General features: G+C 39.3%; 1 long non-coding RNA gene across 1 annotated transcript in view; it reads left to right on the top strand.

Annotated features, from left to right (window-relative positions):
• LOC132691095 (uncharacterized) overlaps nucleotides 1-24,941 on the top strand; it is a 67,707-nt gene that overhangs the window by 40,273 nt on the left and 2,493 nt on the right. Inside the window, exon 3 of the long non-coding RNA XR_009615599.2 lies at nucleotides 16,482-16,596. This is a non-coding gene — a long non-coding RNA (uncharacterized LOC132691095). The remainder of the gene's footprint in view (nucleotides 1-16,481; nucleotides 16,597-24,941) is intronic.

The raw sequence follows: 24,941 nt of genomic DNA on the forward strand, positions 1-24,941 counted from the left end.
AATGCACTTTGCATTTAGGATGGTGTACTGTCTCAAGTGGTAAAGGTTATGGATTCAGGCTACATTCAAGGGTGCTCATGATTTGCCCATAAGTCTATCGCAGAGCTGATTGCACTGAAGGATGAGATCTGATTTGCCATAGGGGGAAAGAGAGTCAGAATGCACATGAGGTCTCACAGCAATATCTGTTCATCTTGTAATTTTCCAACCAGTACCCTGAGTTCCAGCCCTAGTGATGGAGAGGGAGAGGCCAGTTTCTCCATGCTGTCTCCAAGACAGCAGGAATACAAGGCAGTGTGGCTGGGAGAACCCCTATAGCTAGTGTCACACAGAGGAGGGTGTCTACTCATTTCTGCTGGGTCCACAGTGTGGCTCCCCCTGGTCTGCAAGGCTCAGGCACAGTGTCTGGTGCAGAGAAGAAGGCTCTCTGCTTTTGGATGCTTTGTGAGTTTAGTGGTAGCAGATCATGGAGACACTTGGATTGGTGATGGCAGCATGTTTTGTACCTGCTCCATGGGCTCTGTGTCAACCTTACATCATTCAGAGGAAAACTTCAGCATGGATTTTCAGGTTTGGCAGACGATGTGGGGTAATGGAACAAGGTAGAGGGAAAGTAACATGAACCATGTATGTCAGTTATTAACTTTTTTTTTTCCAGTTCCAAGTTCACCCTTTTATACTCATCTTGTGGTGCTGGACAAGGACTCTGAAACCATGTCGGCCCCTGGATGGTTCCATGGTAGGCTCTGCCAGTAAGCCACTATGGGGAGACTGCAGAGTTGATGGAGAATGTAGACATGCTCCTTTGTGTTTGCTTCCCTCAAACTCTCTGTCTGCTGGCTGTTCTCAGAGGGGCTGCCTCAGCCTCACTTTTCACCCTGGCAACAACCGCACCTGCCTACAGCAGCAGCTGAATCCAGTTCAAAATTCGCCAGCCTTTGAAGAATAAGGCTTCTTTGCCCCACTGAGCCCCCTCCTTAGAGGGGTCTTGGTCTCAGTCTCACGGGCCCTCCTCCAAGCTCAGATACACCCACCAATGCTCAGTCCTTCCTGAGATGTCTGAGATTCAGCTTCCCAGGATTCCTTGTAAGTTGTAATGCTCTAGTCTCTCCCTTTTGTTCCCTGGCTGTTGGGATGACAGCTGTCTCTTGCAGGCACTACACCTGTTGTACTATAGAAATGTCCTCTTATCCTTTCAGTTACCTAGTTAATAGCTATTTATCTGGCTATCACATCTTTATACTAAATTCTCCCACTCAGATAACTCACATGGTTTTTGTTTCTTGCTGGCACCCTGGTGGATAAGCCATGTGTGTTTATAAACCCCTGGGCAGGGAGGATACTTCCAGAATGCTTGTGTATGGAATTTTAGGAATACTGTTATTATAACCCTAGGCTTGACTTCAGGTTTGATATGTCTGGCACACCTGTTCTGATTTGTGCCTCCTGAAATCAAGCTCCGTATTCTGAGCAAACCCAATGGAGGAATTTCCCACCTGAAAATATGGACAATTAAACTCACTTAACAGAGGGGTTTAAAGTACACACTGGATTCTCTGTGTGCTGCTTTGTAATTCTTAGGTGACAGGTAAGATTTGCTTACACAACAGTAGACTGAAAGGCAGGTGACCTCTGTTCCGGACTTGGTACTTTTAGCTTGACATATGACCCTTAACGGGTTATATCATCATTTTACATCTGAGATATTTTTTTCACTGATGTGAAAATTTTAAGGAGAAGACTTGGATGGTCTCATACAGGTCAAATATTGTATGATTTCTTTCTCATTTCTTGCTGAAAATATTTAAGAAGTGTGGAGACCATTGTTGATGGAAGTCTATGAGACTGTATTAGTTTTCTATTGCTGTGTAACAAGCCACTATAGAAACAATACCCATATATGATTTCACAGATTTCCTGGGTCAGGAGTCCAGGCATGGTTATCTGTATCCTCTGGTCAGGTCAGGGTCTCACCAGGCTGCCATCTAGGTCTCTTTTGACAGTCGGAGTCCTTTTCCATGCTCATTGGTTGTAGGCAGAATTCAATTCCCTGTAATTTTAGGACTGAGGTCCCCTCTTTCTTGCTGGCTGTCAGCTAGGGGGTCATTCTCAGATCCTTGAAATCACTCGCCATTCCCTGCCCTTGGCCCTCTCCACAACATGGTAGTTTGCTTCTCTGGGACTGGCAGGAGAATCTCTCTCACTTCCAATCTCATCCTCTAGGATGGATCCAGTTTGTTTCATGGGCTCACCTACCCAGGATAATCTCTCTTTTGATAACTCATTGTTAACTTATTTAGGACCTACATTACATCTATAGAATCCCTTCACCTTTGTCATATAATGTAACCTAATCATGAGAATGAAATTGGCTCTATTCACAGACTTGTATTCAATAGGAGGAGAGGAGATAGGCTGTGGACAAGGAGTGAGAATCTCAGGGGCTACCTTGGAATTCTGTCTGCTACAGAGACCAGGCACCTACCAAGCTGGGATGGCTTCAGCCTCCTCATGTACTTGTGATTGTCATGGTTAATTTGAATGTCACTCATTTGAATATGTAGATTGGAAGCCACTGCAATCCAAGTGACCTCCTTTTCACCTTCCCCTAAAGTAGACCACAGCTGCTCTGGAACTGATCTGCAAGACCACACACTGTGCAGTTGCTTTGGCAACCAACACATATTCTGTCCCATTTGAGCGCTAGTTAAAATGGTTTCTGCAATGGCATCGCTACGCAGAGTTGGAACTAAAATGTCACAGCGTGCTAAAACCCCAGATGTGGCAGACATTCAAATCCAGTGATTACCTGAAGAGCCAGCGTGAGCCTTTGTGCCATACGTAAGTTTACAATATAGACTCGTTTTCATTTGTTGTTCAAAGGGATGCATGCCTTCTAACACCACTATTGGTTTGCTAGCCAGTATGTTATATACTGTATATAGAAGGTATGCAGATACGAGCAGATATTTGTTAAACAAAATCAAAGTTTCCTTTTAAGAATGGTTATTTATTATGTATCTGACCAGTGCATACAAAATTTGAATTTCCATGACCCCTGTTCCCCCAAACTACTTTGAACAGTCTACTAAAAGTACAAAAACGTCAAATTTCTTTTTGTCCAGCTAATTATATTTCTGACCGAAGTGACCCCTGCACCTTTAGAAATCCTGCTCATTTGCCAAGGAGCAGGAACTGTAATTATTTACTGAATTGCTCACAAGAATGAACAACTTACTTCTAGCATTTTTTGCATTCACATGTTTAAAAAAAATCACCCAGTAGCTACACAGTGAATTGCTGAGGGTATTTGGTCCTCATGATGCAGATGAGCAATCCCATGCACAGAAAAGATACCAGAAAAGCATTGTTATCTCCTCAGGTGACAAATACTGCCCGCTGCTCTTGTCAATTCAGTTCCCAGGACCTATATTTGCCACAAAGATCAGCTCCTTCGGGTGTTGGTCAGTGTTCCTGACAAAAAGGTTTCTAGTGCCCAGAATGTTGGGAAATGTAGCACACTTTGTCTTCCCCTTCACAGCCACAGTTTCCACTAGCAGGTGAAAAACTCATGAAGGGGTTTAACCCAGCATTTCCCAAACTTATTTGACCACAAACACTCCCTTTTCCCCTCAGTGACTCAGTAGGTCACCTAACAGGGTCTCAAGAAAGTAATCGTCCTGGAATGCATTTGGAGGTGTACTGTCTAGATTAGCAAGACTTTTGATGACAAGGGTTGTGTTCATTTCCTTTGGGCAGTTCTTCTAATTGGGGTGGGTAAATTGGGGAATACACATTGACCAAGCACACGTGATGTGTAAGACACTGCACAGTGACTCCTTTTTTCTTTTAAGTTAGATTAAACAAAATGTTTATTTATTTTGAGAGAGAGAGAGAGAGCAGGGAAGGGGCATAGAGAGAGGGAGAGAGAGAATCCCAGGCAGGCCGTGCACTCTCAGTGCAGAGCCTGATGTGGGGCTTGAATTCATGAACTGAATCATGACCTGAGCCGAAACCAAGAGCTGGATGCTTAACCAACTGAGCCATTCAGGAGCCCCACACAGTAACTCTTTTTAACCTTTAATTACCCCTATATGACACGGAATCTGACTTCCATGTTGCTGATGCAGATACTGGAGTTCAAAGAAGTGAAATAATGTCCGTAGACCCCCAACTGACATATGAAACCCAAGCCCTAGGACCTTTGCACTCTCCTGTGCTGAAGCCTGAAAAACAAAACTGCTGATGACAGCATTTTGTACTTTTTACTTGAAAAGTACAACTTTCATGAAAGGGTTCTGGAGAGGCCCTTGGAGGAAAATTAAAGAGCCTATTCATGTCTCCAAGTAAGGTTTTGAATACTGTATGTTGGGCAGAGAGGCAGCAGTATTTTTATAGTTGGGGACACTGATGCTGGGGGTGAAGAGTGGGAGCTGAACCAGATGTCAGGCCCCAGTACCCTCAGCCTTTTGGGAGGTGATGACCACTCTTACTTCCTGAAAAGAAATGGGTCCTGGGTTTTGCTAATGCTCTGACTACATCACTTAGATTCTGGCTGAATATGTGCCTTCTTGTGCGATTTTGGTAGAAATTGCACTGCTTTGAATTTTCTCTTAAAAGTAAGTACTCAAGCAGTCTTTACCACACGCACCGGCAATAGTTGATAAATTCTTTTAAGATTTCATTTTCCTGAAATGTCCTCTACATAGAACAATTTACAGGAATAAATTTCTAAGGAAAAAAGAAACCTTATAGCTAGCTTACTAAAGACTCCAGTGTATAATGGTATTCTGTGTTTTGAGGACTGTCTTCTCAGTACTATATTTTAGACCCTTTTTGGAAAAATTGCTCTTGTGCTATAACCTGCTATAGCGATTTTGAATAATAGTGTTAATAAAAGGTGGCTTGTTGAGATTCAGGGTTTTATTCATTTCAGTTAGTAGAGAGAGCAATATTAATATGTCTTAAAATTGCGCAATAAGAAAACCAGGGTGTGTTTATGTTTTCCATGGGTGTGATGTATTGAGTCATTCCACATCTCAAGTGTTGCTCAGTTTTGACTGTCATGGAAGGCATTTAATCAAGATGGACTTGAAAATAGCACACTGTGGTATTAACCAAATGCACTGACCATGGAAAGTGATAAAGAGTACTTTAGCTGAGTTATTTGTAACCAAAAATGCTCAGATACAAGTCCGTCGCATTCTTGCTTCAAGCAAGTGTCTCAGCCACCTTGTCACTGACTTTGCACCTTAGCTCTGCCCTAATCCGCCCTGCTCCAGCCAGCTCTGTAAACAACCAAGCACAGAAGGAGAGCCCCTCAGAAGACACTTCACTGCCTTCTGGCTGTTCTTCCTATCAAGCAGCAATATGTACTATTTTAGCATATTTATATTTGTGTGTATAGTGTATTCATATATGTGAAGGCTCTGCTTGTTTCTATTATTTGTGGCTTCTGAGATCAATCAGTCACCTAGGTGACAGGCTATGTTTTTCTCCCATGTTATGAGCTGTGTATCTGTGTGTGCAACTCAGCGAGGTGGTTCTCATTCGCAGTTCCTCATTAAAATTCCCCAGAAATTAAAAAAGACAACAAACCTGGGTATTAACAGAATAATTAAATCAGAATGTCTGGAGGTGGGGTGAGGATCTAATTACTTACTGTTTATTCTAAAACTTTCCATTATGGAACATCTTTAACATATATACAAAGTGGGAAAATAATATAATGTACCCACAGGATAATGTAGCTACCCCCCAGCTTCTACCAATTCATTGTTCAATTTGTTCATCTATCCCCCAGTCGTTCCTACTTTCACTGCCTCCTTCTCTTGGATTTTTTAGACATGAGTCCTGGATATCATATCATTTCATTTGTACATATTTTTGTATATGTATATGTGTGACTAAAAGATAACTCATTAAAAGAATCAATATCATCAGGACCCTAAAATCTTAATAACTTAATTAATTCCTTTATATAATCAAGATACCCTGTTAGTGTTTACGCCTCCTCAGTTGTTCCCAATTTTTCATTGTTTGATGGCTCAAATTAGGATTCAAGTGAGGGGAATTCATGAGATTTGTTAATGTGTCTCTTAATGTCTCTTTCAATCTATAGATTACCTCCATCTCTTTTCCTTTCTCGCAATTTAAAAAAGGGAGTGGGTCAGGGGTGCCTGAGTGCCTAGTTGGTTAAGCATCCGATCTTAGATGTGGCTCAGGTTGTGATCACACACTTTGTGAGTTCGAGTGCCATGTCAGGCTCCACACTGTCAGTGTGGAGCCTGCTTGAATTCTCTCTCACCCTCTTTCTGCCTCTCCCCCATTCATGCTCTCTCTCTCTCTCTCTCAAAAGTAAATAAATCAACTTAAAAAAAAGGGGGACTGGGTCATTTGTATTATGGAGTTTTCTAAAGGGTTACCAGTGACTGAATTTCTGTGACATCATTTAACAGGTTTCCTTTATTTCCTATAAATTGGTAGGTAGAGCTATAAGCTTGATAGGATTTAGATGGGATCACTCTGGAAAGGCTATTTAATAAATTTTTTGAGCACAGACATCATTAGGCAAAACATTTCTGATTGTTTCTCTTTTTGTGATATTAGCATCCTCTGATAAACTCATTGTTTTTTTTTTTTTATTAAGGTTTACAAGATGGTGATATTTGAGTTCAGTGATTCTTTACCTACTAGCTGGAGTACTTCTATAATGAGAACCTTTCCCTTATCAACTCTTTGATTACCCTAAGAAATAGTTTATATAGCAAAGAAAAAAAATGCTTGGTTCTTTCCCTTCATTTATCAGGTTTCAAATAATGACATGGTTCCCATTTGTTCTAATGAAGAGTTTTTTAAATGGCATTATTATGAAAGCATGAATTAAGAAATATTTGATTTACTTTAATATCTTACAATTTTCCTTATTTATGCTTAAATTGCATCAACAATGGCCAGAGAAGCCTCTTAATTTTGGATTCTGAGACCCTCAGACATAGTCCTAGTAGCCTCTGACAGCATTCTTACTTTCTGGTATGAAAGCTCATCTTGAACATTCCTGGAAACAGCCATTTCTCCAAGGAGTCCTAGGTTTTTACGGAGAAATCTATTTAGAGACACAAATCTGATTGCTAGGCATGCTCATTGTTACAGCATTGCTCATTTTCTAGGCCTTTCCAGTAGACAGAGCTGAGAAATATGTATATATTTTAAAATTCAGGAATGCAGTGTTTTTCTTTAATTTCCTCACTTTAACATCTGAATCTCCTTTCTTCCATGCCAAAAATCTAGTTCTTCATTAACATAAGAGCTCATTTAATATCTCATATGGCACATTGCATTTTCCAAATGCAAATGGCCACAAAAATATTTCCAATCCCACGTGTGCTCCCACTTCTCATCAGAAGGAATCTATTTTCTTTCCATTGAAACTGTAAGCTTCAATGAACAGAATGCGACAGAAATGACCCTGCATGACTTCTGGTGGGTAGATCATAAAAGGTGATGGAACTTCTGTTGGGCTTTCTCTCAGGATGCTCACCCTGGGAACCAGCCACTGTTGTAATCAAAGGTTCCAGAGAGAGATCACCTGTAGGTGTTCTGACCAACAGCCCCAGATATGGTCTCAGCAGACAGCGTCAACCACCAGACCTGTGAGTGAGGGAGCCTTTCAATGATCCCACTTTCCCAGCTGAAAAAGATAAGAGCAGAGAAGTCGTTTCCATCATAAGCTGCCCAAATACTCAGTTCAGAAGCAAAATAAATGTCATTTTATTGGTATTAAATTACTCATGCCTTGTTGCTTTTAAGTATGGCCCTTTCTCTTATCTTTTTAATTTAATAGTTTTGTTAAAATATAATTGACATATAAAAAACAATTTAAAGTGTACAATTCAGTAAGTTTTGACATATGCATACACTATGAACCCATCAGTACAATCAAGAGAATAAACCTGTCAACCTAAGCCTTTCCTCCTGCTCCTTTATGATCTGTGTAATCCGTACCTGCTGACACTCCTGCTCCCAACCCCTCTCTGTCTCCAGGCAACCACTCATTGGCTTCCTGTTATTATACATTAGCAGAATTTTCTAGAATTTTATACTAATTGAGTACATTCTGTACTTTTTTTTTCCTGGCTTCTTTCCATCAGTATTTTTATTTTAAGATTCCTTCATGTTCTAGTGTCTACCAATAGTTCATTCCTTCTCATTTCTCTCTCTGGCTACTTTCTATTTGTTCCTTACTACCAGAAATTATGAAGTTTCCTAGTAATTTCTTCCCTCTCTCCTCCGTCTCTTCCAGGATCTATTTGAAATATTATTTTACTCCTAGATTTTACCTAAAAGCAATCAGTGTGCTCACTCTCCTTTTCATAGGAGAGTCCCTGTTTTGGTCCCCCCATTTTATTATAATCAGAGACTGTAACCATCACCTTATAATTTTCTGCCATGATCATCACCTCATCTCAGATGAGTATATTCTACATTCTACAGATGAGTATATAATGTTTACCACCATATCTTACATCAGTATTTCTCTAGTCCCTTTGGTTATCTGAAGCTTTCTTTAGTAGAGAAACAGTTTTTTCTGTGTTCTTGAGGGTTGTTGTAGCTGTTTGCTTGTTTGTTTTGGCAGGTTAATTAATAACAGTTGTGCCCTTGGGGCGCCCGGGTGGCTCAGTCGGTTAAGTGTCCAATTTTGGCTCAGGTCATGATCCCGCGGTTTGTGGGTTCCAGCCCCGCCTGGGGCTCTGTGCTGACAGTTCAGAGTCTGAAGCCAGCTTCGGATTCTGTGTCTCCCCCCCCCCCCCCCGTCTGTTCCTCCCCCACTCGCTCTGTCTCTTTCTCAAAAATAAATAAACACTAAAGAAAATTAAAAAATAAAATAATAGTTGTGCCCTTTTCACTTGGAGTTATATTTGCCTGGACAGTTAGCACACCATGGTTCCACATTTTCTTTTCCAAAAGTATCCTACATGTGTTGCTTCATTTTCTGCTGACATGAAATCAGAATGTCTGATGACCACCTGATTTAAAAATTTCTTTTTCTTGGGGCGCCCGGGTGGCTCAGTCGGTTGAGCGTCCGACTTCGGCTCAGGTCGTGATCTCACGGTCCGTGAGTTCGAGGCCTGCGTCGGGCTCTGGGCTGACGGCTCAGAGCCTGGAGCCTGCTTCGGATTCTGTGTCTCCCTCTCTCTCTGCCCCTCCCCGACTCATGCTCTCTCTCTGTCTCAGAAATAAATAAACATTAAAAAAAAATTTAAAAAAAAAATTTCTTTTTCTTAACAAGTGACTTTGGAGAAGAGAGGAGGCATGCTTCATACCTACCTGACTCTCTCTTTTTTTTATTTTTGTTTTTTCTGAAATACAATTATTTTACAAGAATATGTTACAGCTGTGCTATCTTTTTCTCAAAAATATGTTAAATCTTTGTATGTTTTTTATTGTAAAACTTTCCTCGTTTCCACTTTCTGTTTCTTTTAAGGCATTATCCATCGTGTTCATTTGCTTTTGAGGGATTTCGAGTTGAGTCTTCTTTTCTAAAGTGATTTTTTCCTGGTTATGTTCTTTCCTGAGTCTTGTCCCCTATCCTTTCATAAAAGCATCCATTTTCTAATAACCTCATTTCTGTGGGTTTCTAATTCTGTTTATGCTGTGCTTTCATAGCTTCTATAATTTCTTATAAATATTTTCACTTTTCTTTTTCTGAAAGGTAGAGTTTTGTGGACATATATTTCTGAAGAGCCTTAATTGTATTCTGCTATATATATTATATATGTATTAACAAAGTTATTATAATATATATGTGTTTATATTGCTCATGTTACAGAAGTAAGTTTCCCCATGTTTTAGGGAGGATTATCCAGGATAGCTTTTCTAGATTCAGGGCTTTAGAACTACCGTTAGTGTTATTATCATGAAATGATTAAAAAAAAAAAAAGTATAGTCATTTCTGAAATCCAACTCCTCTGTACCTTACCCCCACTTCTTTTATCTGGATTTTCTTTCTCCTTTGGTCTGTTGTACCTGTGCTGCTCAATTGGTATTTTCCTCAAGGTGTTTTTTTGTTTTGTTTTGTTTTGTTTTGTTTTGTGTTTAATTACAAATGCTGATTATTTTCAAGAGAGAGTGAGAGTGCACATGCACGAGCAGGGTAGGGGCAGAAAGGGAGGATGGGGAGGACAGAGGATCCAAAGCAGGCTTTTCACACTGGCATCACACTTTTGGGTGAGTGTTTTTACACCGGGGGTGGGGCGCTCTCTGGTTCTCGGAGCCTTTGGAAGCTTCTGTGCTTTCTTTCTGTTTCTCCCAGGCAGAAGTGGATAATGTGTGTGTATTTACTGATGCTGGTTTTCCCCACTTTCTTGCTCATGTTTTTGGGTTTGTGTACACTCCTATTTTGTTGTAGCCATGGGTGTTAAAATTTGTTCTGTCAGATTTGGTTAGAGGGAACAGGGGTTCTGAGATGTTTAAGAATCAAGGATTCCCCTTCCACTGTCTCCAAATCCTTGATACTTTTTTTTCCCCCACAAATCTCCCTGGTGATAATACAACACCACCAGAGTTGACAAGTCAGAAGCTTTGAATCCTTTCTCTCTTTTGGGCAGTGTTACTCTTTAAATTCACTTAAATTATTTGAACTTTTATTTTCTTATTGATTAAATGATCACAATAGTACTTGTACTATCTTCCTCATAGAGTTGATATGTTATACAAAGGTCATATATGTGAAAAAATCTTTGAAAATGTGAATTTGATATAATCTGTATCCCAGTAGTTTATTTTTTTTAAGTTTATTTATTTATTTTGAGAGAGACAGAGACAGGTCAAGTGGGGGAGGGGCAGAGAGAGAGAATCCCAAGCAGGCTCCGCTCTGTCAGCACAGAGCCTGACATGGAGCTGGAACCCAGGAACTGTGAGATCATGACCTGGGCTGAAACCAAGAGTCAGATGCTTAACTGACTGAGCCACCCAGGCGCCCCTCCCAGTAGTTTATTCTTAAATGAACACCAACCACCCAATAACCATGCCTCTGTTCCACATACAATGTGCTGTAAGACATTGCAGAGGTGAGGGCAGTACTTAGGTTTCCTGCTAAAGAAATCTGAGCTCTTGCATTATTTTGAGACACTGTTCCGTCTTGGTTCGGAATGGTGGTTCTGAAGGTCTGCCCTGTCTTTGGGGGCCAGGAGAGAGAGCTGGAGGTCAAGTTTGCTGAGTCTGGGTTTAAGCAGCACAGGTATTCTCGATTTCTGTTTTACATTTGTTCTCCTATGTATTATTGTGTATGTAAAAGTGTTCCTCGACAACAATGATATATTGGCTTAGAAATGTCCCGGATTTGGCAATCCCTAATTTAGGTACACAATAAGCACCAAAATTTATTTCCCCATCAGTTAGTTATTTGCATCTCTGTGCACTTTCTCTCAAACACAGTGCATGGTAGCTCTTCTCTAAGCTACCCTTCACAATATACAGAACCCACCATGGACTCACACTGTGTGCTAATACTCACCTGAGCACATTATGTTATCTTCCCTGGTAGCTGAGAGTAATGTGCTAGAGAGAGAAGGAAAATTTTTTTGTCTTACCAACTCCTGGTACTTTGATAACTCCAAGCAAATTTTGGAAATAGTTAAAATTTAATTTTCTATCAGTCTTTCTGCCCTCCACTCCATTACTCTCATGCCCCCCTCCTTCTGGCCTCCACTGATTTCAGGCTCAGCCTTTGTACCATTTCAGCTGAGGGGCAGAAGAAAGGTTTGGTTCTCTAAAGTGATTTCCTGACCTCCCTTGGCTGAAAACTATGGACTCCTTCCACAAAGCAGCTGATCTTTGTCGGCCATTAGATTACTATAATTAAGCCAATTCACATCAGCAAATGACTGATGACCTATAACCATTCCATGGCTATTAATATTTTTAAAGGAGGATGCTTGATTGCTAATTGGGGAATTTTATACACTGTGGCTAACAAAAAGGGGGAGGGACAAAGCAAAACATCGGGCTATATTGGGAAGGATTTTGCACAGATGAGCTAAGTAGTGGGTTCCTGGTTAGGGCCACTACAAAGCATGCAAGCTGTGTTCTTTGTATTTGCAGAAAGTGCCACTAGATGGAAGGTGCCCCTGGAGCTGAGTCACTCAGTGGCCATGACTAGGGTAAATCCATGACACATTTTCTTGCTTTTTTTCATGTTATACCTCACAGATTTCTCCAAAGCATTACATTTTGCAATGTCTTCTCAAACAATAGAGTAGGTCCCTTGTAAATGGAGGTTGTTTTAAAAGTCAGATATTTTAAATTGGGGGCTGCCTCTAGACATGCTGGGACTCCTCAGCAGGTCTGCAGCAGAGGCTGCCAGCTGCTCACCCCAATATCCATTCTCTCCTTCCTCCCTAATTAACAGAACCCAGATATGTTGGGAGTGGCAGTATGTCTAGCTAGAAGCTTCTTTTCCCCATCATTCTTTGTTAATAATAGATTGCAGGCATGTGTCTAAGATCTGGCCACCAACATGTAAGCAAAAATGTTGCATGAATTTTCCAGAAATACACTTTAAGAGAGAAGAGATGCCTCTTTGTCCTTTTCTTCTGCCTACTGGCTGGGAACTGAGAGCTGATCGCTGGAGATAAAGGAATCATCAAGATAACGCAGAAAGAGGGGCACCTGGGTGGCTCAGTCAGTTAAGTGTCTGACTTCGGCTCAGGTCATGATCTCTCGGTTTGTGGGTTTGAAGCTTGCATCAGGCTCTGTCAGCACAGAGCCTGGAGCCTGCTTTGATTCTGTGTCTCCCTCTCTCCCTGCCCCTCCCCCCACTCACACTCTGTCTTTCTCTGTCTTTCTCTCTCTCTCTCAAAAATAAATAAACATTAAAAAATTAAAAAAAAAAGATGAGGCAGAAAGATAAAAGCCAGGGTTTTTGATGGCAGTGTGAAGCCAAAATACCAACTCTGGTCTGCCCATATGTGGACAACCTTTACTTGAGAGAGAAATAAACTTGTGTCTTGGGTAATCCTCTATTTTCTAAGTCTCTGTTACTTACAGCCAAACCTCTTCCTGTTACAAGCTCCCAAGTCACAGTTTAATTACAGTCAGGGCACTGTCCCCATGTCATTTATAGTTAAACAAAATGATTTAAATTTTGCTTTGAAATGTATACAAATTTCTGCTTAAGAATATTCTTCCAAGAAATTAATTTTTAAAAGTCGTCACACCTTAGAAATACTTTCTAGTTCAAATCTAAATTACAGCACGAACTCCCTAAGAGGTGCTTGGTGCATTGCTTCTCAGTCTTCAATGTGGGTGTGAACCACCCACATTGTGTTGGAGATTGTGTTGGAGAATAAAATCTAGATTCTGACTCAGAAGGTCTGAGGTGGAGCCTGAGATTCTACATTTTTAACAAGCTCCAAGTGATGCTGATGCTACTAATCTAATCAGCACTTTAGATCGTCAGCATCAAATCACCTAGGGTGTCCTTAAATGTGTAGCTTCATGGCTTCTCACCTCCCTTTCTTTCTCTGCCCACTTTCCCCTCTTGAGAGTTTCTGGAGGTGGGGATCAGAAAACGATTCATCGTAAGTCATGTTTTCTGGGTAATTTTTTTCTTTTCATCCTTTCCCTGAAGAAATATCCTTTCTAAAAATCTTCTTGGATTGTAGTTTAAAGATAGATTTTGATCATGAGTTCCCTTTGATTTACTTGACCTCTTTATGTATGATGCATTCTAGTTCTTTTTCACCTCTTTTTTCTCATCATTATTTCATTGATTGAAGCTTCTTGTATTGTTTTCCCACTAGTTTCTTTCCTCTATTTGGAAGTATATGCTCCATATCATTTTTTAAGTGATTACCTTGATGCTTTAGCATGCATATTTATAAAAGTCTAAAGTTAATCAGTATTTTTATTTTCCTCCAGAATAATACAAGAATCTTATAATTTTTTAAACCGTGGTATTTATATGCAATTGTTATTCACTGTTTTGTTTTTCCTCTGATAGTTTTCCATGGATGATTATTGTTACAATTGTTGGGGTTGAATCAGTAGCCACTTATTTAGTAAATTATACCTGTGTAATGATGCTTTCATAGTAACCCAAAAGAATGGGGTTTGAATACTTCCTGAATTGGTAAACAAGTGTTGGTGATGAGAGGGTAACATGCCCAGAGAGAGCATGGGGGCTCCACATACCTTTCTCCGTACCCTGCCTTGTGAATCTCTTCTATTTTGATGTTCCTGAGTTATGTTCTTTTATCATAAACCAGTAACCTAGTAAGTAAATTATTTTCCTGAGCTCTGTGAGCCATCTTAGCAAATGATCAAATCCAGGATGGGGTGATAGGAATCATCAATCTATAGCCTGTCAGCTAGAAGTACAGGTGATAATGTGTTTTGATTGGTGTCTGGAGTTGAGGGAGCAGTCTTGTGGGACTGACCCCTTAACCTGTGGGATCTGACACTATCTCTAGATAGGTAGTGTCAGAGTTGAGTTAAATTGTGAGACAGTCAGCTAGTATCTGGAGAATCAGAGAATTGCTTGGTGTGGGAAAACTACATACATTTGATGACCAGAAGTGAAGTATGTGTGTTTTGAATTAAAAAACCCAGGAGGAGTTTTCCTTTATAATCTTCAATTTAAATCTCAATCAGGATTGCGATTTTAAAGATGTAGTCAGGTAACGATGTGTTCAAATTATTCATTGTTTAGAATGTGAACATAAGTATATTTTAGATTTTGGGGCACCTGAGTGGCTCAGTCGGTTAAGAGTCTGACTCTTAGTTTCGGCTCAGGTCATGATCTCACGGTATGTGAGTTTGAGCCCCACATCAGGCTCCATACTGATAGCTCAGAGCCTGCTTGGGATTCTCTTTCTCTCTTCCTCTCTCTGCCACTCCCCCACTCACTCTCTCTGTCTCTCTTTCAAAAATAAATAAATAAAACTTAAAAAAATTTTTAAAAAGTATATTTTAGATTTTAAAACTCAGAAGTCTGTGGGAAAATGGAGGTTTATATACATATGATCACTAATATTCATTATCATGTGTGAGTGAATAGATATTTAACAACTTTGTCCAGGTGAATCTCGGGATTTTCTTCATTAAATCCTAAATTCCAATTTCCATGGAATGAAAGGGCATGAGATTAGATTGTATTGGATATGTATATGTATGTACATATGTATCACCTTCTTGATAGTTAGTAGATGTTCAATAAATTTTGGTTAAATGGACAAATGAATTGACAGTGTTAATAAGTCATAGTCAAAGAAAGGAATATGATATGTTGGAGACTTTGTGTATGTGTATGTGTTTTTGTGTATGCATGTGTAGTAAGTGGGGTAGGAGAGTCCTTGCCTTTCCTCTAGTTTTAAGGAACTGATAGTCAAATAGGGACTGATAGATTTTATTGATGGATTCACTTGGTCAAAAATTCCCATTGTCTGGGCTGTCAGACAAAGCAAACTTGATATTAGGTCACCTCCTAAGGCTCTGACTTGCCTCACACTATCTAAATCACTGAAAGAAACTATAGTGAGAGTCCCGCATTACTCATTTTCTTCATGGATTTGGAATGTTGGGAGAGACAATTAACAGCAATAATAAAAGTTAACATTTATCCAGCACTTATGATATGATAGGTATTCTTTAAGGGTTTTACTTGTATCAGCTCCTCCCATAGTAATCTTTCAAGATATGTGAACTTCCTAGCTTGATTTCACAGCTGGCACAAAGAGGTTAAGAAACTTGCCCCAGGTCACACAACTGGTAGGTTGTAGAACCTAGATTCAAACCTGGACAGCACTCTTACTCCCTACCAGATGCTTACTACCTGCATCTTAACTCATGAGAATAAAGACAAGAGTTTGAACCACATTGAGCAGTAGCTTTCTTCACTCCAGGGTAGTGGTTCTCACCTGGAGGCAATTTTGCCCCTCAGGGAACATTTAGCAATATCTAGAGACATTTTTGATTGTCAAGACTTGGAATAGAGATCTATTGAGTAGAGGAAAGAGATGCTGCTAAACACCGAACAATGCGTAAGAATAAGACTTCACAATTATTATCCAGTCTAAAGTTAGAGGAATCCTGTTCTAGGTTAGCAACTCTCTGCCTTGGCTGAAGATTAGAATGATTTGGGAAGGAACCTTACAATTATATCAAGACCTCGGAGAGTAGGATATTGTTTTAAGCTCCCTACATGATTCCAATGTACAACCAAGGTAGAGATCTGCTTTCCTAGGGAATTTGTGCCCTCACAAATTCCAATTGGTCCTCATCTCCATTGATGATATAACTGGTTAGAGAGAGAGGCAGGAGTTTTATTATAGCACTTCATATTTGTGGGAACTTTTGCACCTTCTCTAAGGAAACATAAAAAAGAGAAGGAATCTGAAAAAAAAAATTGAACATTCTCTATAGAGGTTGCTCTAAAATCCTATCATTTATTTTGTATTGAAATCTTGATTATCCTCCCCTAGCCAAACCTCTTCAAGACTAAGCCCTTGATCTTGATGTCAGTTTGTAAGACTAACACTTTGATGGAGGTGAGAGACTCATGTATGAATAGTGATGGAGGAGCCATGGAGCTAGAAGGTAAGAAAGCTGAGAATAATATTTCGGGTGTCTGTCATCTTGTGAAGGTGTGGCTTTAAGTAGGGAACTTGAAAGAGGACTTTTCATAGGGATTTTGGCAATGGTGACCTCATTGTTTGGGGTATATACTTTGAGAAGAGTCAATGTCCGGATGTGAGCTCTTGAGTGATGGCCATGATGATTCTGCCTACTGCATAGTCATGAGGATCTAGGAGGCGAAGAAAACCAAACCTCTGATATAAACTTTAGAAATCAAGTAAGATTTCCTAAGCCAGGTTATGTAGACATTTAGATGTTCTTTGTTTTTAATATTTTTTAAACCCTTAAACATTTAAGAAAATCAGCTTTAATGTTCCAAGTTTGACCTAGCTGTGCTAAGGAATCCTAAGGGGGAATACTTCTGTGTTTATTAAAGGATGAGCAACACTTTTGAAGAATTGTGTTGTGTTGGTATCAGTGCCTCATATAATAGTTTCCAATGAAACCATGAATTCTTGAGTTAGGACTACATCTTCTAAACTTTTCTTTGCATCTAGAGGCTTCCTGTTTAAAGACTATGATATGCAAAGTGTGCTTTATTTATTTACTTTTTAATTTAATTTAATTTATTCCAGAAGAAATGCAACTCTGATTTTAGCTTGTAAGACCCGTATTGGACTCCTTAGCCCCAGAAATGTAAGATCATAAATATGTTGTATTAAGCTACCAAAGTTATGGTAATTTGTTATAGCAATCTTAGGAAACTCAAATAATCGTGCCACTCTTTCTGGTACAATGGGTCCATTCCTTTCTGACCCTTGCTTGTTCATAGCAATCTCTGCTGTTATTATCAACAAAATATATAAACACAGGAAGTATGACTATGAAAATAAAGTAAGAACAAATGTGTGAGCATGGCATATAGTCCCATCAAACATTTTCCAGACTAAATTGTGAGAAATGATCTGCTAGAAGATATTTGTCAAATCTGTAATAGTTAATCACATGAAAGTACTCTAAAGATGTACAGAACATTTTGCATAATGTATTATACAGAATTATATATTTAATTTAATACATTTAAAAGGATGCAATTTCATGTAAATATGACTAAAAATTCTGGCTTGTGTATGGAGGAATAAAATATTTTAAGGCCTGAGTATCCAATTAAATATGCAATTTTCAGGTCCCAAGTTTATAATGCCCGGGTACAGCTTTAATTTTGTTTTTATTTGAATATAGTTGACACACAATTTTACATTAATTTCAGGTGTGCAACTAATGATTCAACCAGTTTACACATAATGCTATGTTCACTACAAATGTAGCTTCCATGAAGAGCCTTCATTTAAAATTCTATATCTACTCAACTTCTTGTAGATGTAGATTTTCTCTATTTTTTCATATGCAGGCAAATGGCACTTACTTCTGATCACTTTGGAGAAGAAAAGACTTTTGGTTGTTCCATTTTTTGGATTTATATTTCAGTGTCAGAAATGACATTTGGGGATTTGGAATTGACAGTATCAGCCACAATATTTTCTGGGTAAAATTAAAAGTGATTTTCTCTGACAGGGATAGAGAATATATGGAATATGTAGGTGAGAGAAAGAAGGTGAGTGTGAGCAGGTGTTGGTAAAGGAAAAGCAGTGGGGAAAATAGACTACCATAGCTGATAAGTGATCCCATAGTATAACACTTCTGGGGACAGTCTCAGGGGTGAAAGGATAGTCAATGTAGAGATAAGCAATATTAATGATATTTCTGGTTTTGTTCTTTCTGTATATATTTTAAAGTTATGTATCAAGGTGACTGTATTGTCTTCAATCTCACAGTTTTAACTAGAAAATAGAGAAGGATGAAATATGTTAAATTAATAATGAATTTAAATATATAATTCATCATTGAATGATTTTAGGACTCATAATTCTTTTAATTATCCGTGGCTGATAATTCTCTAACTTTTAGTGGTTCTTAAATTTTAGTGTGTACAAAAGCATTACTCAGGAAGTTTGTTTAACCGACTCTGATTGGGGATCTTGAGGTGAGGGCCCAGAATCCTAATTTTAACAAGTACCTCATGTACTTATTTTGTAGTGACTGATCCACAAACCACACATGAACCAGCACCAGGCTCCTAGCCTCCACCCCATGCTCATTCACCTGAGGGCAGCCTTCTGAAGTTGATGTGTAAAGCTTACTTACTCATCGCACAGAGTGGGGTCCCCACACCAGCATCATGGACATCACCAGGGAGCTTGTTAGATATGTAGACACTCAGTCCCATCTCAGACTCACTGAGTCAGAATCTGCATTTTAATATCCTGGGGTTGGGGGATGGTAATGGGATGATTCACGAGCACATTAGTTGGAGTAGCACTGTCTTCCTGGAAATTGTCAGTCTCCCTAACAGTGGTTTTTAATCAATGGAGTGCCTCCAAATCTTCTAAGGAACTCTGAAAAATTACCCTGATTCCACCTTAAACCCACTGACCTTTCAACAATACAAGGGCAGAAAATATCTTAAAAAAAGATCTAAAGGTGACTCTGCCTCACACAACTGGTTAAAAACAATTGCTCTATAGGACTTGCCTGGCAATTTAGAACCTTTGGGATAACAAAAATCAAACCAGATTACTCTCAAATATCAGATTTGCTTTGTGGGGTGACAGCCTAAAATTCAGAGTAGACATTTTTATTACCTCGTACAGTCTTTGTTCTTTTTAGCTTCCTTGTCCTAGTTGTCACTCTGGGAGAACTCAAAGAAGTCAGCTAGTTTTCATCTCTGTCTTGTGTCCTCAGGGGACAGCTGATTTATTCCCAAGTTCTCCTGCCTTTTTAATTTTTTTTTTTTTAAGGCTGTACTAGTGTAGGTCAGCCTATTCATAATTCACTCTGAGACTGGAGAAAGGACTCTGAGGTCCTCATTTTCCTTAGGAATTGAGCAGTAGTTTGTTAAAACTCCAGAGCTGTCAGCCTTTTCTGTAACTGTGGTCCCCATAAATATGAAGAAATAATAAAACTTTATTAAAGGACAATCCAGGCATGAATCTTGATTCCATTTAATGGGTCTTGTATTAAAGTAACTTTTAAGCTATTCCTATGTAGTTTTTAACTCAGTCATCTGTGGTGTAGACAGTTTACTGAAGGTATTTTGTTTATAACTGAAAAGGGCTATAAATTAAGGCCCTAGTTCAGATTGTCCTTAATAGGACAATAGATCCTTTGTAGGTGAGATCTGAACCAACTGAGGATAATCAAACTTTTGCTTGGTGGTCTGTGGCTATATTGTCACTTGCTACTTTTCCTGAATCCAGGAAGAGATAAAGGAAGCCAGACCAATTGCCTGAGGAAGTTCTTCTGGTGGTGGATTTCTTTAGGAATTTTTCTACCTTGCTTTGTGTTCAGTCTAGACACCAGTCTAGAAGCAGAAAACCTTCCTTCCGGCATGTCAGTCAGCATAAGAATATAGTATTATATGGGAAGAGCTATGGGGCAAGGTTTTTCTTCCACTGCTTGAATTCAGCACCTTGGAGAAGGCCCATCTCCTTTCTGTGGGCACAGTGCTGCCACAGACTCCTTGCCCAAGCCCTTTACCTGGTCTGCATTTTGAAATGGGACATGCTTAAGTGAAATTGCTGCTTTCCATGATAGAGCATATTTGGGCCAAGGGAGCTATGCCTATACTACCCTGTTCTGCCTCATCACTTTCTCTCTCCAAAGCCCGGGCTCACAGTTGAGAGGACATTTATGTACTCTGAGCAGTGTTAGAAGTATAATACTCTTGGTAGATGGTCCTCACCAGAGAAGGCCTAATCTGAGAAATGAGAGAATAATACCCATTGTGTCATCTTGCCGCTGAGGGAAGACATATCTTTGAAATAAGAATTACCATTGTCAGCAGGCAGTGCTTTACTTTAAGGACTTTATAATGATGATAAAAATTGTGGTTGGCAAATTAGTAAACATTTATTGCACTTTTAATGTTACATAGTAAATGAAAGAATATACAAATAGTGAGGGAGTAGGTTCTCATCTGCTACATTAAGTTGATTGCATGTTAGAAGTTAGCACAAAAAGGAATTCTCACCCAAGCTGAAATGAGTTGAAGGAAGGAAGAGCCAGCAGGATGAGGATCCTGACTTTATAGCCAAGGCTAGGGATGGAGACTTGTCCTCTATGGAGCTTCACAATGCTCTTTTCACCGGGGTAAGCCTCATATACTTTTTAGTCAAAGTGGAAGATCACTAGTGATTTTTGTCCTCAGAAAGAAGCACCTTGATTTTCTGAAGCAGTGATTCAGCAAATTATATTTGGCAATCTTCTAGTTTTAGTCACTTGGACTATGATTGCATCATATTATAGTAATTTTATCAAGGAGTGAACTGACCTGATACAACACTTTGTGGCAACTCATTGCCGACTTACTCCTTACATGGCCACTTTGTGAACAAAAGAAAAGCATAAGAATGGAAGGAGAATTTTGTCATTTTCTAATTTAACATTAGATACGTTTTTGGGCTTCTGGAGTGTACAGCAGACGTAGAGAAATAAATCATGGATCTCTCTTCATGTTCGCCAGGCCCATTACTGAGCTTAGAGGAGGCGTGCCTTCTCTTTTACCTCATAGTTTCTTTGCACCTATCTTGGAAAACTCCTTACCCATTGTTCTTTGGACCATGACAGCCAACAAATAGCCCATTTTAATTATTCTACTTTCTCACAAGTTCCTTAAAGTATAAATAAGAACTTTGCTATTATTCCTATTTGTGTCTTTGATTCTTTAAAAAATTTTTTTTGAATGTTTATTTATTTTTGAGAGAGAAAGAGCATGAGCAGAGGAGGGGTAGGGAGAGAGGGATACACAGAATTGGAAGCAGGCTCCAGGCTCTGAGCTGTCAGCACAGAGCCCGACACGGGGCTAGAACTCATGAGCCATGAGATCATGACCTGAGCCAAAGTCAGATGCTCAACTGACTGAGTCACCCAGGTGCCCCTCTGTCTCTGATTCTTAACCTCTTTTGAGGGACATAGACATTTTGTGGTTGTGTCGCCCAGAATGAGTTGAAATGCCTGGGAGGAAAGGTGGCTATAGTAGAAAGCAAGAGGTTTAAGAAACAAATATTTGACTAATTCTCAACCCCACACTTCATAGCTGGGAAAAACTCAGATCATAATCAAAAGGGGCATGTCTTCCTATTCACCATGGCATCCCTAGTACAGAGCGAGTGTCTGCCATATGACTCTCTGCAAAGATTAATGGACTAATTGGAAGATCACCTGAGATACTGGAAGTGAAAGGACACAGAGGATGAACTCAATGAATACTATTTGCCTTCCTCTGCTCTGCTGATGTGTGGGCAGGAGAAACCATCACCTTCTATAAACACATGTCAGACATGCAGTACCTGTGTTCAAAATTATCAGGGGTTAATTCATTTGATAGCTGGGGCTCCAAGGAGACAAATTCCAGTAGGAGTTGTGGAAGAGATAGCAAAACCAGGTTTTCTTTCCTTTTATGTTCTCTTCATATGATACCTTTTTGATTCCTTATCTAACCTTGGTTTATAATGACATTTTCTGTTGGGGAGAGAATTCTAGTCAACTCTACAGCTACAAAAAATATGTGAAAAAGGAAGGCAGGTATATAGATGATTAGTTTGACTCTTTTTGCTTACTACATTTTTATCATTTTTGTGCTGACAGTGTTTCAATCTTTGCAAATTGAGAATGTAAAATGCTTAGCATTTTGACTGGCTAAATCCACAGTAGCAGTTACTAGCTGTTCTGCTATAACTAAGCAATTAGTGAAAACTTATTCAGTGCATAGGATGGTGCTAATTAGTGCCTGGAATATACAAATAAAAATGGGCATTACTGATGCAATAAGCAATAATTGCTAAAGGGTGCTGTTAATCTGCATTTCTCCACTCTGAGGACAAAATCTTGTCTGCTATGGTCTCCCTATCAAAAAACAGAATTTATTTAATTAGAACTTTAGGGAGGCAGAAAAACAATTAGTTTGGAGTGACCAAATGCAGTAGTTGTGAGTAAATGAAAATAGTACATAATGAACTTAAGCTATCATTTATGTGCAGTACTGCTGATGTATCGGGACTTGATATAAACTTACAATTTCTCCTATTAGCTTGGTGAGGACTTTTAGTCCTCTGTATCCTCTCCAATTATTGCAGAGAGGATGGACATTAGATCTGATTCCATGGACATATGGCCGTACTGCCCGTGGTCTTATGCCCAAGCCATTCTAGGTTGAACTCTTATTTCAAAGTCCTTGTTTTTCCTTTCTGCTTATGCATGGGCTCAAGGTTTAATTTGCTTAATGTTACTCTTTTGCTTTCATTAACCTCTATAAAATGCTTATTGTTAATTTTTTATGTAACCTAAATGGGCTATTCTTGGTTCTTTTGCATGGGGCTGTATAGTCCATTACCATGGTTTTAGTTACTTCCCAATCTTGCAAATCTCCCTCCAGAGCTTCAAACCCATATGTTCAAATTCCTTCTGGCATGTCCCATAGATCACTCAAACTCACATGACTAAAACTGATTATTTCTACTCCCTGGCTCCCAAATTGTTCAAATTCAGACTTGGTTACTTACTGGTGTGGGGCTTGGGGAGGTCACTCAGCTTTTATGTGTCTCAGTTTCCTCATCTATAAAGAGGGATAAAGATAACAACTATCTCATAGAGTTGATGAGGATGAATGAGTTAATATGTGTGATTTTACATTGTAAAAACTATATATATGTTAGTTATTATTTTTGAAAGTTTATTCCCTTGAAGTTCTCTAACTTTGCAAATGACACCACATTTACCCAGTGGCTCAAGCTAGAAACCTGAGTATCATTCTCAATTCGTCCCCCTGAACCTCCAGTCACCTCCCATGAATACTACTTCCTACTCATCTGAATTTCACCTCTTTTCTCCCAGTGCCACTGCACAATCCTGTATTACTGCAGTAACCTCCTAGATAGAGCTTCACTGTCTGCAATACATACTTCATCTCTACTCTTTACACTAAATACAGAACTATATTTTAAAAATGCAAATCAAATTGAATATTGTCCATGCTTAAAACATTTCCATTCTCATCTTTACCCCTCCACTGTCTCTGACAAGGTCCACAGAAGTCTGAATAATCTGGCCTCTGCTTTCTTCTGTGACCTTATCCCCTACCGCATGCTTCCTTTTCTGTCACTTCTGGGTCTTTGCTGAAACTATTTCTTATGCCTGGTCTGAGGACTCTTCTTGCCCAGCTGCTCCTGCCCCTACCCCAGTTAGGTACCTCCTTCTCATATTTTAGGTTTCAGTTTAGATATCACTTCTTCCAGGCAGGCTTTCTTTATTAGCTGCCTATGGATTATACATTGCTTTGATTGCTTAGTATCCCTATTCCCTTGTAGGAAAATCAACTCCAGTGGCCTAAATTGATCCATTCCCACAGCGAGGGTGGCTTTGTGACACTTAAAAATCTAAGACCATTGTTCTCTGGTCAGAGAAATGTAAGGAAGATGGCCTAGTCCATATATCAATCTAATTTCAGATTGTCACTAGCATGTGCAGTCCTGACCCAAGTGAATTACCAAGTATCAATTATTATAATTTCTCTTTCATTAGACTTTGTTCTCTTTGAATGTAAAGATTTTGTCTGTCTTGTCTATCATTATATCTTTTGTGCCTTAGCATGAAACAGTCATTCAAAAAAATATTTGTTGAATTGATTCATATATCTTAGGGTGTGAAATAACACGAAGAAATGATTTTATCCAGTATCCTGATAAAGTATGATACTCTCCTCATGTTTGACAAATGGGTCACCTGAGGTCTAGAAATTTGGACACGCCCTCTAGGTTACATAGAATAAACTAGAAAGAAAGTCTTCTGTTTCCTAACTTTATTTTCTTTCTACCATTCCTAGCTACCACCCAGTTGCGTTTGTACATTTTTAATATGCTAATTTGCCCACAGAGAGACTGATAAACCTTGCTGTCTTATCCTTTGTTTATTAAATCTCAGGGTTAAAGTTGAATTAGACTGGACCAAAAGTGCCAGTTTAGGGAGTTGGGGCTTTATGTCCTAAGTTGATTTTCATACTCTGGAGCTCCTGTCAAATGTCGCACTGCTAAGGACTTCCCACTCCTATTTCAGAGAGGTTCCTTGTTCATTCATGTTCCTTGGCTTTATGGAAAGCCTTCTTTTAAAGAGAGAAATGCATGAATAAAATATTTGAAAGCCATTGCTCCAGGGAGTACAGCAACAATTTCATTTACTACTTAAACTCAGCTTTTGTTGAACTCTTAAGGTAAAATCTGCTGCCTTTTTGTCTCTAAACAGCTTTTCTTAAT

The sequence above is a fragment of the Panthera onca genome, chromosome A3, assembly GCF_046562875.1.
Source record: "Panthera onca isolate mPanOnc1 chromosome A3, mPanOnc1 haplotype 2, whole genome shotgun sequence".
NCBI lineage: Eukaryota > Metazoa > Chordata > Mammalia > Carnivora > Felidae > Panthera > Panthera onca.